This window comes from Hyla sarda, chromosome 9, assembly GCF_029499605.1.
Source record: "Hyla sarda isolate aHylSar1 chromosome 9, aHylSar1.hap1, whole genome shotgun sequence".
NCBI lineage: Eukaryota > Metazoa > Chordata > Amphibia > Anura > Hylidae > Hyla > Hyla sarda.
The window spans coordinates 142,708,828-142,726,679 of record NC_079197.1 but is presented as its reverse complement, the minus strand read 5'-3'; the positions used below and the strand labels follow the sequence as shown (position 1 = coordinate 142,726,679).

Genomic DNA, 17,852 nt, shown 5'->3' with positions numbered 1-17,852 from the left:
TTTAGGGTAGAGTCGCATGGGCGGGGGGTTCACAGTAGTTTCTCGCTGGCAGTTTGAGCTGCAGCAGAAAATTTGCCGCAGCTCAAACTTGCAGCCGGATACTTACTGTAATCCTCCGCCCATGTGAGTGTACCCTGTACGTTCACATTGGAGGGGGGAGAAACATCCAGCTGTTGCAAAACTACAACTCCCAGCATGTACGGTCTATCAGTGCATACTGGGAGTTGTAGTTTTGCAACAGCTGGAGGCACACTGGTTGTAAAACACCGAGTTTGGTAACAAACTCAGTGTTTTGCAACCAGTGTGCCTTCAGCTGTTGCAAAAGCTACAACCCCCAGCATGTACGGACAGCGGAAGGGCATGCTGGGTGTTGTAGTTATGCAACAGCGGGAGGCATACTACTTTGGCTGGGGATGCTGGGGATTGTAGTTATTCAACAGCTGGAGACACACTGGTTTGCTACTTAACTCAGTGTGTCTTCAGCTGTTGCAAAACTACAACTCTCAGCAGTCACCGACAGCCAACGGGCATGCTGGGAGTTGTAGTTATGCAACCACCAGATGCACCACTTCAACTCTCAGCATGCACTTTAGCTGATTGTGCAAGTTGTAGTTATACAACAGCTGAAGGTACACTTTTCCATAGAAAGAATGTGCCTCCAGCTGTTGCAAAACCATAAGTCCCAGCATGCCCATAAGGGAATGCTGGGAGCTGTGGTGGTCTGCCTCCTCCTGTTGCATAACTACAGCTCCCAGCATGCCCTTTTTGCATGCTGGGAGCTGTTGCTAAGCAACAGCAGGAGGCTGTCACTCACCTCCTGCTGCTGCTGATCGACGCCGTCGTCGCTCCTCGGGCCCCCATCCCAACATTAACGCCGGGGATCGGGGTCCCCAGCACCCGCTCACGTCCTCCGGAAGAGGGGCGGAGCGGGTGCGGGAGTGACACCCGCAGCAGGCGCCCTGATTGGTCGGCCGGGAATCCGGCCGACGAATCAGGGCGATCGTGAGGTGGAACCAGTGCCACCTCACCGCTGCAGGCTCTGGCTGTTCGGGGCCGTCTCTGATCAGCCAGTAATTCCGGGTCACCGGGTCACTGGAGACCCAATTGACCCGGAATCGCCGCAGATCGCTGGACTGAATTGTCCAGCGATCTGCGGCCATCGCCAACATGGGGGGGCATAATGACCCCCCTGGGCGATATGCCGCGATGCCTGCTGAACGATTTCAGCAGGCATTGGGCACTGGCTCCCCTCCAGCTAGCGGCGGGGGGCCGGGAATGGACAGGACTCGGAAACGGGGGCGTAGGAGTACGTCCATTGTCCTTAAGGGGTTAAGAAGTCTCAGCACTGATTGGTATTTATGCCAAGCCAGAACTCTCTCCAGAAGGAAAGAGGACCCATCTGCAGACAGCTGTTTCGGGTTGTTTGCCCCTCGTCAGTACAGAGCAGGGTGATCTGGCTTGGCTGTGGTGAGAGGCCAATAGTATTTTTATTTTATTTATTTATTTCCTCGATATATATTTCGAAGAAATAAATTGCTACTGTATTTCACTATGCTGGAGCAATTTATATATGTGTCAATTTTCCATGCATTATAATACTGTATATGTCTATATACCGTATTTTCCGTCCTATAGGACGCACCGGCGCATAAGACGCACACAATTTTTAGGGGCAAAATCTAAAAAAATAAAGATTTTGAACCCAACAGTGGTCTTCAACCTGTGGACCTCCAGATGTTGCAAAACTACAACTCCCTGCATGCCCGGACAGCCGTTGGCTGTCCGGGCATGCTGGGAGTTGTAGTTTTGCGACATCTGGAGGTCCGCAGATTGAAGACCACTGCATAGGAGGTAATACTCACGTGTCCCCGCCGCTCCGGACCCGTCACCGCTGCCCTGGATGTCGCTCCATCGCTGTCGCCGTGTCCCCGTCGCTCCGGAACGTCTCTGCTGCCAGCCGGGTATCCGCGCTCTCCGTCGCCGCCATTACGTCGTTACGCACGCCGACGCACGTACGCGACGACGTGATGACGAGGAAGGAGAGCGCCGGCATACACGGGATCCCTGAATGGAGAAGACACCGAGGAGGCAGGTAAGGCCCCTCCCGGTGTCCTGTAAGCACTAACCCGGCTATTCAGTCGGGCTGTTCGGGACCGCCTCGGTGAAATCGCGGCGGTCCCGAACAGCCCGACTGAACAGCCGGGTTAGTGTCACTTTGCCTTCAGATGCGGCGGTCAGTTTTGATCGCCGCGTCTGAAGGGTTAATACAGGGCATCACCGCGATCGGTGATGTCTTGTATTAGCCGCGGGTCCCGGCCGTTGATGGCCGCAGGGACCGCCGCGATAGGGATGTATTCGCCGACTTTTTCCCCCCAGTTTTGGGGAAGAAAAAGTGTGTCTTATACGGTGAAAAATACGGTAAGTCATACATTTACCTAGTAAGGCTGGGTTCACACTACGTTTTGTAACTACGGTTACCGTATACGGCTGGAAGAAGGGGGGAGGCGTGGCTTAATCGCGGCGCCCGCACTCAGCCGTATAGGGGAACCGTATTTAATGCATGTCTATGAGCCGACCGGAGTGAACCGCAGCCTCCGGTCGGCTGCTTTTTCGGCCGTATGCGGTTTCCCGACCGCAGGCAAAAACGTGGTCGACCGTGTTTTTGCCTATGGTCGGGAAACCGCATACGGCCAAAAAAGCAGCCAACCGGAGGCTGCGGTTCACTCCGGTCGGCTCATAGACATACATTAAATACGGTTCCCCTATACGGCTGAGTGCGGGCGCCGCGATTAAGCCACGCCCCCCTTCTCCCAGCCGTATACGGGAACCGTAGTTACAAAATGTAGTGTGCACCCAGCCTTACAATAGTATGGGAGGAAAAGAAATATTACCATCACACTGTAACTGACCAAGTCCTCTATACTTAGACTGATATTAACAATAATTGCACTATAAAAGGAGGAATATTATCACTTTACATATTACCATCATAGTGTTACTGACCAAATCCTGTATACCAGTGTTTCACAACCTTTTTCGGCTCAGGGCACCCCTCCGGAATTTTTTTTTTCGCGGGGCACCCTGACCTTTTTTTTAAAAGCCACAGTGCACAAAAATTCCAATATCTATTTATCAGTGGATATGTAGTTTAAAGTGCTGCTTTATACAGCAACTCACCAATGACGTCTTCTCTGATCAGCGTCATTTGTCTGGTCTGGACTGTCCTGACCATTTCTTCCAGCCACAACTCTTCACCGTTAAACCTGCAAAACAAACCTATTAGGCTCCGCACTTTACCAGCATCATCCTCCAGATTCCCCTTTTACAAGTGAAGAGGAATACAGGGGCATATAGGTGTAAAGGGGTAACAGAGGGGGTGTACATGGGAGACAGGTGCGTAGAGGAGTGTATGGGGGAGACAGAGGGCTGTACATGGGTGAAAAAGGGGTGTACATATGAGACAGTTGTGTAGAGGAGTGACAGAGGGGTGTAAAGGAGTGTACATGGGTGGCAGAGGGGTGTAAAGCGGTGTACATGGGTGACAGAGGGGTATAAAGGGGTGTACATGGGAGACAGGTGTGTAGAGGAGTGTACATGGGTAACAAAGGGGTGTTCATGGGAGACAGGTGTGTAGAGGAGTACATGGGGGTGACAGAGGGGTGTAGGGGGTGATAGACGGGTTTACAGTGGTGGCAGAGGGTTGTAGAGTAGTCTACATGGGTGACAGAGGGGTGTAGAGGGGTATACATGGGTGACAGAGGGGTAAAGAGGAGTGTACATGGGTGACAGAGGGGTGTAGAGGAGTGTACATGGGTGGCAGAGGGGTGTAGAGGAGTGAACATGGGTGACAGGGGTGTAGAGGAGTGTACATGGGTGACAGAGGGGTGTAGAGGAGTGTACATGGGTGACAGAGAGATGTAGAGGAGTGTATATGGGTGACAGAGGGGTGTAGAGGAGTGTACATGGGTGACCGAGGGGTGTAGAGGAGTGTACATGGGTGACAGGGGTGTAGAGGAGTGTACATGGGTGGCAGAGGGGTATAAAGGGCTGTACATGGGTTGCAGAAGGGTGTAAAGGGGTGTACATGGGTTGCAGAGGGGTGTAGGGGAGTGTACATGGGTGACAGAGGGGTATAGAGGAGTTTACATGGGTGACAGAGGGGTGTAGAGGGGTATACATGGGTGACAGAAGGGTATAGAGGAGTGTACATGGGTGGCAGAGGAGTGTAGAGGGGTGTACATGGGTTGCAGAGGGGTGTAAAGGGGTGTACATGGGTTGCAGAGGGGTGTAGAGGAGTGTACATGGGTGACAGAGGGGTATAGGGGAGTGTAGATGGGTGACAGAGGGGTGTAGAGGAGTATACATGGGTGGCAGAGGGGTGTAGAGGAGTGTACATGGGTGACAGGGGTGTAGAGGAGTGTACATGGGTGACAGAGGGGTGTAGAGGAGTGTACATGGGTGGCAGAGGGGTGTAGAGGAGTATACATGGGTGGCAGAGGGGTGTAGAGGAGTGTACATAGGTGACAGGGGTGTAGAGGAGTGTACATGGGTGACAGGGGTGTAGAGGAGTGTACATGGGTGACAGAGGGGTGTAGAGGAGTGTACATGGGTGGCAGAGGGGTGTAGAGAGGGTGTACATGGGTGACAGAGGGGTGTAAAGGGATGTACATGGGTGACAGAGGGGTGGACAGGAGTGACAAGGTGGTAACGGGTGACAAGAGGGGTGTACATGGGTGACAAGTATGTGGTCAGAGGGGTGGACAATGAGGGGTGAACATGGGTGAGAGGGGAATGCACATGGGTGAGAGGGGGATGCACATGGGTGAGGGGGGATGCACATGGGTGAGGAGGGGATGCACATGGGTGAGGGGGGATACACATGGGTGAGGGGGGGATGCACATGGGTGAGGGGGGGATGACATGGGTGAGAGGGGGTGGATATGGGTAAGAGGGGGGTGGACATGGGTGAGGGGGATGCACATGTGTGAGGGGGGATGCACATGGGTGAGGGGGGATGCACATGGGTGAGAGGGGGGATGCACATGGGTGAGGGGGATGCACATGTGTGAGGGGGGATGCACATGGGTGAGGGGGGATGCACATGGGTGAGAGGGGGGATGCACATGGGTGAGGGGGGGTGCACATGGGTGAGGGGGGATGCACATGGGTGAGGGGGGATGCACATGGGTGAGGGGGGATGCACATGGGTGAGGGGGGATTCACATGGGTGAGGGGGGAATGCACATGGGTGAGGGGGGGATGCACATGGGTGAGGGGGGATGCACATGGGTGAGGGGGGATATGCATGGGTGAGGGGGGATGCACATGGGTGAGGAGGGGGATGCACATGGGTGAGGGGGGGGGAGAATGGATATGGTACAGTACCTCAAGCAAGCCATTTTTCTTCCCTGTTCTTCCAATCTCTGGCAGGGCACCGACTCCGGCAGGGCAATTATTCACTCTGCCGCAGGGGAGAGGGGGACGCTGGGGCACGGGTCACTACACCGGCCCGGCTCAGCTTTTGCATACTTCCCCTCTCTGGGCCGCAGGGGGAAGGGGGAAGCTAAGGGACGCTGGGGGACGTAGGGGTAGGCTGAAGCATAGAACAGCAGCCCCTGATCATGTGATTCCTCCTCCTCCATGTGACTGATCACATGACGGCGTCATCATCGCAGGTCTTGTTACAGCCTCAGGCGCACGCACAGCGTAGCTTCCCTCCCCCCTGCGGTGCCGGGGAGGGAAATAAAAAAATAAATAAATCACGGTTGGGAATCACTGCACTACTTGCTGCCTCTGGATGCGCAGGTACTGGGTTGAGTGGCAGGGCTGGGAGCCTACAGCTCATATCTCCGCCTCTCTGGTCGCTTCACACAAGGTCCTGACTTAAAGGGGTAGTCCAGTGGTGAAAAACGTATCCCCTATCCTAAGGATAGGGGATAAGTTTGAGATCGCGGGGGGTCCAACCGCTGGGGCCCCCTGCGATCTCTCTGTACAGGGCCCCGGCTCTCCGGCCAGATAGCGGGTGTCCACCCCCGCACGAAGCGGCGGCCGACACGCCCCCTCAATACATCTCAATGGCAGAGACGGAGGGTAATTGGGGTGATTTATAGTTTCTGACTGCTTGTTCGGTCATACCTTAGATTGCCTTTACCTTGGGCTGAGATGGGCTGGTATTGCCCTGCCAAGAACCCGGCGGTGGGTGGGATACCGCCTTATGCTGCTCTCCTAGTGGCTAGTATTCTGTTCACTGTTAGTGCTGTTACCAAAACTTTTATGTTTTTTCGTATATGTTTATTTCTCTTGTTTCGGTCCTTCCTTTCTTTCTCTCTTATCTTCTCTCTTGGTTTGTCTCTTTTCTTTCTCCTCTTCCCTTCTCCTACCCTTCCCTTTTACCCCTTTTCTGCCCCTCCCTATCCTCCCTGTCCCCCTGACCCTTGGTGAACCACCATGGATACATTATCTGTCTGTTCGTTTAATGTGAAGGGTCTGAATGTCCCTGAAAAGCGACGCCAAATATCTAGGTACCTACATAAACAAAAGGTGTTAATTGTCCTGTTTCAGGAAACGCATTTTCTATCTACTAGTTGCCCGGTGATTAATGACCGGTTATATCCAGTATGGTTTCACACAATGTCTACTGATTCTAAATCTAAAGGGGTGTCTATAGCCTTTCATAGGTCCTTCCAGCCTACTGTATTGAAATCATCATGTGACCCTCATGGTCGCTATGTGTTTATACAATTCTCTCATTCCTCCCATGTATTCACCGTTGCCTCTGTTTATTTTCCTAACCAGGGACAGGTTTCCTTTGCCTCTAAGGTCCTCCATCTTCTGGATGAATTTGCTGGCTCCTCGCAGATAATCTTGGGGGGTGATTTCAACTGGGTATGGGATCCTCTCTTGGACACATCCACTTGTAAGTCCTCTTTGTCCTTTGCAGCTTTGCGTAAACTGAGGAAAGAACTCCTTGATCGCCGGTTGGTGGACGTGTGGCGCGCGACTCACCCCAGGGTTAGGGACTTCACCTTTTTTTCACCTGCCCATAAATCCTATATTCGCCTAGATATGGTGTTCCTTAGCCATCCTCTCCTTTCTCTTTCCCCACGCGCAACTATTGCCCCGATAGTATGGTTGGACCATGCCCCGGTCCTTGTCAGCATACAATTATCTCCTAGTGCTCCCCGTGCGTTCTCCTGGAGGCTAAATGATCATCTTCTTAAGGATGTTTTATGTGTGCAGGAAGTCAAAAGAGTGATCTCTGAATTTTTGGAAATCCATGCCTCCGACGCTACCTCGGCGCCTACTCAATGGGAAGCGTTGAAGGGTACGGTCCGAGGCATATTTATAGGTCATGGCTCCCGTCTCAAAAAAGAGCATGCTAGCCAATTACGTACTCTCTTTGACTCCCTAGCCTCCTTGGAAGCATCAAATAAGAGATCTTATAATGATGCCACTAGGGCCCAAATTTCCTCTGTTCGACAACAGATACTCACTTGTTCAGATAGGAGATTGTTTTGCTTAAGGGAAAGGGTGCATAGGGGATACTACGAGTACGCTGACAAGGCTGGCTCCTGGCTCTCCAGGGCTTTACACCCACGATTGTTCCCCCCTTACATCTTATCCCTGACATCTCCCACGTCCGGCAAATTACACTCAACACCGCAGATTGTTGAAGAGTAGTGTTGCTCGCGAATATTCGCAATACAAATTTTATTCGCGAATATCGCATATTCGCTAATTCAGGAATATTTGCGAATATAGCACTATATATTCGTAATTACGAATAGTCATTTTTTTTTTTTTCACAGTACACATCTCAGTGATCACCCCTCTCTGCTTCCAGCTTGTGTGGTGTAAAGAAGGCTCTAATACTACTGTTTGAGACTGGCGTGCGAATTTTCGCATATGCGAACATTCGCATATGCTAATTTCCGCATATGCGAATCTTCGCATATGGTAATTTTTATATATGCAAATTTTCGCATAGGTGAATGTTCGCATATGCGGAAATAAAATGCGAATATTACGAATATGTGAATTTAGCGAATATATGAGGAATATTCGTCCATATATTCGCGAAATATCGCGAATTCGAATATGGCCTATGCCGCTCAACACTATTGAAGAGTTCGGAACCTATTATCAATCCTTATATAATATCAAGGGTAGATATTCGGATCTCCCTGTTTTTGCTTTGCATGATAAAACTAATTCCTACTTAGACCACCATAGTCTTCCTGCTCTGTCCTCCTCATCTTGGGAGCATCTGGAGCGGCCGCTGGAGCTTGGGGAGGTGACCGACGCCATCAAAGTTTTGAAAAACGGTAAGAGTCCGGGACCCGATGGGTTTATGGCTCGATTTTGTAAACTGTTCCCTGGCATGGTAGCTCCTCCTTTATTACGATCTTTTAATTCTATAAGTGATGGTGCTCGCTTCCCTCCTAAGGCTCTAGCTACCCATATCACGGTGCTCCCGAAACCTAATAAAGACCCTTCTAGCTTTAGTAATTATCGACCCATTTCGCTCCTTAATATAGATCTCAAATTGTACTCTAAGATCTTGGCCTTACGTTTAGGCCCCTTACTACCCTCACTTATACATACTGATCAAGTGGGCTTTGTCATGGGCCGCGAAGCTAGGGATAATACCTTGAAGTCGTACTCTCTCATTGCCGCAGCCAAATCAAAAGGCCTTCCCCTTTGCCTTCTTTCTATAGACGCTGAAAAGGCCTTCGATAGAGTAGGTTGGGAGTTTCTGGATCTGGCTTTGGCCCATATGGGGAAGGGACCTAGGTTTCACAACCATATCCTGGCCCTTTATGGAGGTGCAACAGCCCAAGTTAAGGTGAATGGTGTGCTGTCGGCCCCGTTTGATGTTAGAAATGGGACACGGCAGGATTGCCTCCCTATCCCCGCTTCTTTATGTGATTGCGATGGAATATTTGGCTGTGGCATTGAGACAGAACAACTCCATCAGGGGTCTCTCCTTCCGTTCCTCCACTTATAAGCTGTCGCTTTTTGCTGACGACATACTGTTATATGTTTCCTCCCCTCGTATTTCCATCCCTGTTATTCTTTCCGAGTTCGCAGACTATGGTGCTTTGAGTAATTTCAAGATTAACTCACATAAATCGGAACTTCTCAACATCCCCATGCCCCAAGATGTCTTTACTGAGCTCACCTCCCAATTTCCCTTCAAAACTCCACACAACACAATTACGTATTTAGGCATACAATTGGGACCTGATCTTTCCTCCTTGTTCCATATTAATTATCTCCCCTTACTGAGCTCACTGAAATGGGACTTCTCCTCCTGGGGCAAGCTCACGCTCTCATGGTTTGGCAGGATGGCAGTTGTCAAGATGGATGTTTTACCACGTTTACTATATCTTATGCAGACGCTGCCCTTTCGGATTCCGGTGTCCTTCTTCTCCAGGCTCCGCTCCATGATAACCAGATTCATTTGGTCCGTGGGTGGTCCTAGATTACGTTATCAGATCCTGATACGGAGCCGGGAGAGGGGAGGCGCGGGACTCCCGGACTTCCGTCTTTATTATAAGGCGGTGATTTGCTCTCGCATACTGGATTTCTGCCATCATGCCTCCTCCAAACAATGGGTAGCTCTGGAAATTGATTTTTCTCCGATATATCCTGTTGTTCTTCCCTGGTTGCCTCCGGGGTCTAGACCTTCTAGTGTTGCTCTTCCTTTTCTCACACGCCTTCTTTTGCCGGTGTGGGACTCCATCCTACATACCTCAGACATTTCATCCCGCCCTGGACCCCTCACTCCTCTGTTTAGTGATCCGGCTCTTGGTCATGACTCGGCAGTCCTTGCCTTATTGTCCTGTTCCGCTGCTTCCCTTCCCAGATTGCGTGTGGTGACCACCTCCTCTACCCTGGTCCCCCTGGCTTCCCTCAATACTGACTCTCCTGGTTCATGGTTTACCTATGAGCGCCTTCGGTCATACTACCTATCCCTGCATCCGAACTCACAATTACATAGATCACTGACTGGTTTTGAGACTCTGTGCACTCTTTCCTCTCCACCAATACATACCATTTCCACAGTCTACGCGATGCTGCGAAGTACAGTAGACGACCCGATCAAACCAGACTTTATTGCTCGATGGGAGATGGATCTGGATCGTGTTTTCTCTGACTCCGAGATAGTTAAGATTTTTACTCTGACACACAGGGCTTCTCTTTCCTCTAGGATACAGGAGCGTAATTTCAAGGTTCTATGTCGGTGGTATAGATGTCCTGGCCACTTACATAGGATTTTCCCTACGGTACCGGCGACGTGTTGGCGTTGTGGTCAGGGATTGGGTTCTTACCTTCATACCTGGTGGGATTGCCCTCTAATCCATTCCTTCTGGGACGAGGGTTTCCTCGGGCTCGATCTCTCCTGACCCCGCCATAACTCTTCTCTCTCTATTGCCTGGCTCATTGTCCGGGGCAAAGAAGGGTCTCCTGAGGCACTTTCTTGGTGCTGCAAGAGCAGTTATCCCTCGCCACTGGAAGACTATGGGGACGCCCACGAGAGTTGAGCTGGTAGAAACGATAAATAGGATTCGTAGGATGGAGGAGATGGTAGCTACTGATAATGACAAATTGGATGTCTTTATGGCGGTCTGGGCCTCCTGGGACAGTAATAGGGAATCGGCAGAATTTCTAACTTATGTTATGTTAGTTCATATGTCCTTTCCATGGTGGCTTCTCTTCCCTCCCTCCCTTCCTTACTCGTTCCCCCGCCTCCCCTCCTCCTGACTTTCTAATTTTTTTTTCTTATTCTTTTCTTACTTTTCCTACCTGTTTGTCCTACTGAACCCTTCTCTTATTGTGTTCTTCGACTTTGCTTCTTTCTTTTGTCTTGTATTCCTTTTACTGTACGTCTATTGGTGTTATTGTGACCGGCATGATTGGGTAATAAGGGGATATTTTGAGCTGGTTTTTAAATTAGTGCAGTGGGGGCTATGCCTTCCCTCTATAATAATGCATCCCTTTGATGGTTGTGGCTGTTGTGAGCAGTGTTATGGTGTTTATGGGGATGCGCTGGTAGCGGCTTCCTTATGGAGGTTGCGATTTATTCTTTAGGGACGGCTGGCCACTCCTGCATGGAATTGTGTACCCCTACTCATTCAGGTCTTCTGTGTAAGCAATAGATTGTTTTAAACTGTCTTGTTATATTTTTATTGTCAAACTCCAATAAAAACGTATTTGTCATAAAGCCACCAAAAGGCGGCCTGGATTGTGGGGTATGATCCCCACCCTTCACTTGATCATTCCCATTAAGAGCTGTCCCGATTGGCCTTCCAGCTATATTATGGCCAGAGTGTCAGTCTCCATTGCAGCACAGACACAGGAGCCTTGGTGACATATATCGCCCATGAACCACAATGCCTTTCACCTTCTCACATACCCCCCCCCCTTTGTTCAAGCCTGAGGGGGCGCAACAGTGGACTCGTGATAGGGCATCGGCATTGCCTAGCAAACGACCCACTCTATGTTCAACCCTAAACTTGAAATTCTGTAATGACAGAAACCACCTGGTGACCCTGGCATTTTTGTCCTTGGCCTGGCACATCCACTTAAGGGGGGAATGATCCGTCACAAGACAAAACTTCCTGCCCAACAGATAATAGTGGAGAGACTCGAGTGACCACTTAATGGCCAGGCACTCTCTCTCACTATACTAGACCTGGTCTTGGCCGGGGTCAGTTTGTGGTTGAGAAAGACAACGGGATGCTCTACCCCATTGACTTCTTGGGAGAGTACAGTACCAAGACCTACCTCAGAGGCATCGGTCTGTACCACAAATTCCCTTTTGAAGTCTGGTGTCACAAACATATAGGGCCTGCTCTGCCTGTTCGTTCCAGCGCACCATTACGGACTTGCATCCCTTTAGGAGGTCTGTTATGGGCACAGTCACCATAGTAAAATGGGGGATGAATCTCATATAGTAACCCACCATTCCTAGAAATGACGTCACCTGTCGGGTAGTGACAGGTCGGAGCCAATTCCGGATAGCCTCTATTTTGTTTACCTGGGGTTTGACAACTCCACGCCCAATGACAAACCCCAGGTATTTGTCTCTTCCAACCCTATGGCACATTTTTGGGGTTAGCAGTTAACCCGGCCTCCTAAGGTAGTCTACCACTGCCTGTTCTTTTGGAAGGTGACTTTCCCAGTCTGTACTGTGGATGATGATATCGTCCAGATAAGCTGAGGCATTCCGACGATGTGGCCGAAGTACAATATCCATTAGCCTTTGAAACGTAGTGGGAGCGCCATGTACACCAAAGGGTAACACCTTCTACTGAAATAAACCTTCTGGTGTGACAATGGCTATTTTCTCTTTGGCAGGCTCCATCAAGGGCACCTGCCAGTACCCTTTTGTGAGGTCCAAAACCGAAAAACTACCGAGCCTGTCCTAGCCTTTCAAGAAGCTCATCAACTCTGGGCATGGGATATGCATCAAACTTGGACACCTCATTAAGTTTGCGGAGATTGTTACAGAACCGCAGCGCACCGTCTGGCTTCGGTATTAAGACTATTGGACTGGCCCACTCCCTTTTTGACTCCTCGATGACATCTAATTTTAACATCTGCTGTACTTCTTAATAGATGGCTTGTCGCCGTGACTCAGGTACCCGGTATGGTTTCAACTGTATTTTTACCTGGGGTTCAGTGACTATGTCATGGTGGATGACAGAAGTACATCCAGGAAGGTCCAAGAACACATCTGTGTTCCTACTGACGAACTCCCTTGTCTCCTGAGTCTGTGCAGAGGAAATGCTGTCAGCAATTTTCACTGTGGCAACTGCACCAGACTGAGGGAAGGGAAACTCCACCCCTAACAAACCTGGCTGGGGGCTGTCATACACACTAGTCTCCCTATCTCTCCAGGGTTTCAACCAGTTTACATGGTACACTTGCTCTGGCTTCCTTCGCCCGGGGTGGTGTACCCTGTATGTCACCTCCCCTACCTTTTCGATCACTTCGTAGGGACCCTGCCACCTAGCCAGAAACTTGCTGTCTACCGCTGGTACCAGAACAAGAACACGATCTCCCGGGTTAAAATTCCGAACCCGAGCCTGACGATTATAAACTCTACTCTGAGATTGCTTAGCTGCTACCATATGTTCCCTAACCAAGGGCAACACTGTTTCCATCCGTTCCTGCAACTGAGTGACATATTCAACTACACTTTTGTGTGGCGTGGGCTGTTGTTCCCATGCCTCTTTAGCTAGGTCTATCAGACCACGTGGATGTCTGAGGGCGAGAACCCAGTAGAAGCCTGGGGCACTTCTCGCACTGCGAACATGAGATAGGGCAGCAAAAGATCCCAATTTTTCCCATCTCTAGCCACCACCCGCTTTAACATATTTTTTAATGTTTGGTTAAACCTTTCTACCAGGCATTCCGTCTGTGGGTGGTACACGGAGGTCCATAGTTGTGTGGTGTCCCGGTACCGTATTTCATACTGTACCTTTGTAGAGGTCCCCATAGTCAGAGTCCCTAGGAACGTCGAGGTCCCTCTTCTATAGTTATCCCCTTGTCACCCCTTGGTTAGTTTGTATTTGTATAGAAGTTCATATAAATATAAGTATAAATATGTATATATTCAAATGCCTACCCGTTCAGCGTAGCAGGACCTGCGGGTCATGTGATTAGGGTTAGAACTCTATGGTTTTGCTACAGGACCTTTGGAGGTTCTCATGACGTGTTCACCCACAATGCAATGTAACGGTGAGTGACAGTTGTTATGGACCAATCCAAAATGGCCAGCCCCTGCCCATATAAGGGAGCTGCACCATCTTGATCGCTCTCTTGGGTTGCTGATTCTGGAAGAGGTAGGACCTCCGCAGCTTACAAGACAATTTACTAGGCCAAAGCCTTGCGGCCTCAGCCTATATCAAAGCGGTTATACTAAGCAATTCCCCGCTACTCCCCGCAAGATTACTGGACCTAAACGCACCCTTAAATCCAGCGGATTTATGCTGCCAAATCTCTGAGAAGCTAAATTGAGCTTTTCTGATCCCAACCAACTGTCTATCCCTGCTCAACTATATCTGTAGAGACTCTGTTATCTGGACTGTTACTATAGCTGCATGTACAGAAATTCTTCAGTAAAAGTTCCTGCAAGTTTCCAGTTAATAGGGGTTGTGGACAATCCTTTATTCTACATTCACATATTGCTCTTGGGAAGGGTGGCAATAGGCCTATCAAGAATCAAGATTACAGAATTTAACCCACACCCTGGCATCACCAAATGTGATGAATCGCTCTTGCAGATAGGTGTGGTTGCAGTATAGAGGCAAGGAAACAGTACTTTTCAAATCAAAGTTCAGTGTTTTATTCACACTTGGCAAACAGTCTTTAAATGCAGAACAAAGGAAAACGTAACAAAAGTCTGCCTGTATTCTATAGGTGTTTGTTCACACAAGAGTCCATGCCATACAGCATCAAGCAAGTCTTTTCCAGGCAGGCTGCTGACCATCTTCCAACCTCTTAGGGAAGGACTCCACTCTAAGCTCTCTCTGGCAGTGTGTGCTGCAACTAGCAAATCCCCTCAGCTGGTGAAGCAGGTTGCCTTTAAGGCCACCAAAAGGCGGCCTGGATTGTGGGGAATGGCCCCCACCCTACACTTGGCCATTCCCAGTAAGAGCGGTCCCAGATAGGCCTTCCAGCCATACTACAGCCACAGTGTCAGTCTGCATCGCAGCACAGACACTAAATAAATACCGGCTCTTACTTCACCAAGACCAGGAGCCTTGGTGACACATACCGACCATCAACCACCATGCCTTTCACCTTCTCACAATAGATAGATATGAGATAGATAGATATATCTATCCATTTTTATTTGGGGGGGGGGGGGGGGGGATGGGACCTATCGCTCCTAGTCTGATGGTGCTGTATCCTCCGCTGAAAATAGGTCTACTATGATATATTCACATGATGATGCTTCATCTAGCATCACATCATCTTGTTGATCCTCAAGTGCTCGATCTAGTAGAGGCACTGTCAATGGATCAACTGCCAAGACGCTATCGGCTTCGATCATGTTGCTTTTGGATGTCATAGTAAGAACCTAAGAAATGAAAGAAGAGCCGGACATGTTGTATCTATTCATATTCACTAACATATAAAGGCCCCAGACACATCAAAGCTGCTACATGTGAAGAAGACCTTGTAAATCTGGATTTCATATACTGACCTGGAAGTCCCAATACAGCATTATTTGGCTGATACATGAGCAGACCAATACAACCCACTCCAGGATGGTCAGCGTAATTCTGGAAGACTGAAAATAAAACAGACCTATACATTTGTCCATTTTGGACTTCCCCTTTATTCACCAAGCAGTGGTGGGAATTACTGGGATTGGGATCCCATAACCATGTGAAGAAGTTCGCCCTATGTGGTAGAATATACATACCTGTGTGCAGTACTCGCTGGTGCAGGTATATACTGCTGTCATTTTACAGGATAACCCTGAAAGGAGGACGTATATAGGAAAATAACCTCAACCCTGCAGAATGGGGTCATATTTTAGTAGAAAAACACAATTTCACGGTGGACAACAGAAGTGACAAGATAACCCAGCTCCCCCACCATCAATGGCAAAGGACAGAACCTAAAAAGTCATTATGGTGTCTGAAAGGATTTACTGGAGTTTCCTTTAATCCCATAACATAACATAGTGAATTGTAAAGGATACGGATAATGTTAGCCAGCAAGATGGTCACTGACAGCACTGTGGTGGTAAGGCGCCTACATCTACGGTCCCTGGAGCCTGGGTACAGCTGAGATGCCAACGATATGCCTCCGTAGATGACCATACTAGATAAAACTGCCAGGCAGCTATCATTAAGCATTGCTGAATCCTAGAGGAAAACAAAGAAAATATGACATTTCACAATATACATATCCTGTCCTAGATGACCTATCATCAGACAACACATAGAGCTCCATATCATTATACACCATTAGCAGATATATGATTGTCCTGGATACTTAATATCTGCCAATGGTAAGTGTCCTGGATAATCCTACATCTGCCAATGGTGTTATTATATTATCTGTATTCTTATACTGGGCCTTATGTATCATTGTGAGGGGGTGTGAGCTCAGGCCCATTCTGTCCCAAGACCTACAGATCAGCAGGTTATCTACCAATACATGGCCCCAGCTGTGCTGCTCTTCTCCTGGGTAAGGGGGCTTCATAGGTGACCAGCTAAGGGGCCCTAAGACCACAGAATCTGTATAAACAAACCTGTATCAATGGGGTTATGATGTTGCCAACACACGTCATCCATCCGAATGTCAACATCCACGTTTGGCAGGTGACTCCACAAATGCTTCTCTTCAGGGCCTGGATCTCCATGGATTTGTAGATGATAAACAAAATCCCGGCCTCTGAAATCCATATACAGAACAGTCTATAGATGGTATATATACCACACAAAGCATATACATGTCTGAAGATACAAATAATTAGAAAATATACAGGAGATATAATTCAGTAACACATAGTGGATCTGCAAAAAGTTGTCTGAAAACATGTGCTGAAGCTGTCATGGCGGCCATGTTAGTATTTACTCAAGCAGTGACGCAGCTATAAAGGTGGTAAGGGTCACAGTTACCCCCCTGCCACTATACTATATGCTGGGGCCTGTGGCTGCATAGATTTATTTTTTTAAAGCCGAGGAACGTGCTCTCGATTCACCCAAAGTGCAAGAAAAAGTGCAAACGTGTTACACTAAAAAAAAAACGTGCACAAAGGATGCGGTCTATCGCAAGCCCTTCTCCGATGGGAGAGAGGCCCCCCAACAAACCTTACCCTTCGCCTCCGGACCAAAAGGTACCAGTGAGGTTCCAGTTTTGATGTCCCTTTTTGCCGAAGCTACTAAGGGACCACAAATGCTCCCGGCATCCCCCTTGGCGTTAGCCAAGGTATCTGCCCGCAGAGCCGATAACAGTAGGTACCCTGCCAAAGCAGGAGTACCCGGGGTGTTTGCAGGGAGGTGCGGAACCTAATGGCCACACACACCTTCCCTAGACCGCCAGGAGGGACACCCAGAAGGGCTACCTCATCCTGACAAATCCTGTGAACACACAACATGCAAAAAGTGACACAGTGAGACATAAAGAAATAAATAAGTGAATGTGTGCAGTTATACTGCCCGGACATCCGGCCGGATCTATTAAAATTTCTCTGATCCTAGCCAGAAGGCCGGGAATCAAGAGATGAGTGCCACAAGGTGAAGAGATTATGGTGCCCGTGCTTCAACTCAGTGAGCCAGTATTCCCAGTGAGTTTCGGCACCTCGGGGTCACCTCTCCCCGAGGCACAAAAGTACCTCGGCTCTAGACCCTCTCAGCCTCGTGGCGAGACCCGGAGGGATCAGGTCACATCGGGGCAGCTGTCGAGCTGATTCCTCAGAACCAGCCCCGGAAAGCCCTGGTACACCTGCACACCTGCACCCTCCATGCAGCACCCATCCCCACCAGCCCCATACCGGCGTTACTGCCCACCGGCATGAAAAACTGATAAGAACAGATACTACACTTGATCTTAGCCAAAAGGCCGAGATGGGGTACCTCCATACTCAGAAGAGATGGGGTTACAAATTTTGGGGGGTATTTTCTGCTATTAACCCTTGCAAAAATGTAAAATTTGGGGGGGAAACACACATTTTAGTGAAATTTTTTTATATTTTTTTTACATATGCAAAAGTCGTGAAACACCTGTGGGGTATTAAGGCTCACTTAATTCCTTGTTACGTTCCTCAAGGGGTCTAGTTTTCAAAATGGTATGGCATGTGTTTTTTTTTTTTTTTTTGCTGT

At 49.2% G+C, this 17,852-nt stretch overlaps 1 protein-coding gene and 1 pseudogene across 3 annotated transcripts in view; one reads left to right on the top strand and one right to left on the bottom strand.

Annotated features, from left to right (window-relative positions):
• LOC130290250 (cytochrome P450 2F2-like) overlaps positions 1 to 17,852 on the top strand; it is a 331,651-nt gene that overhangs the window by 47,947 nt on the left and 265,852 nt on the right. The window contains exon 3 of one of the 3 annotated variants that reach the window (XM_056537606.1): positions 6,796 to 6,916. The exons of 1 other annotated variant lie outside the window; for it this stretch is intronic. The gene's annotated coding sequence lies outside the window, so the exon portion shown is untranslated. Of the gene's footprint in view, positions 1 to 6,628; positions 6,917 to 17,852 lie in introns of those variants that run through there. One more of the 3 variants, XM_056537607.1, reaches the window with a different exon arrangement.
• Positions 17,404 to 17,604, bottom strand: LOC130292137 (U2 spliceosomal RNA; annotated as a pseudogene).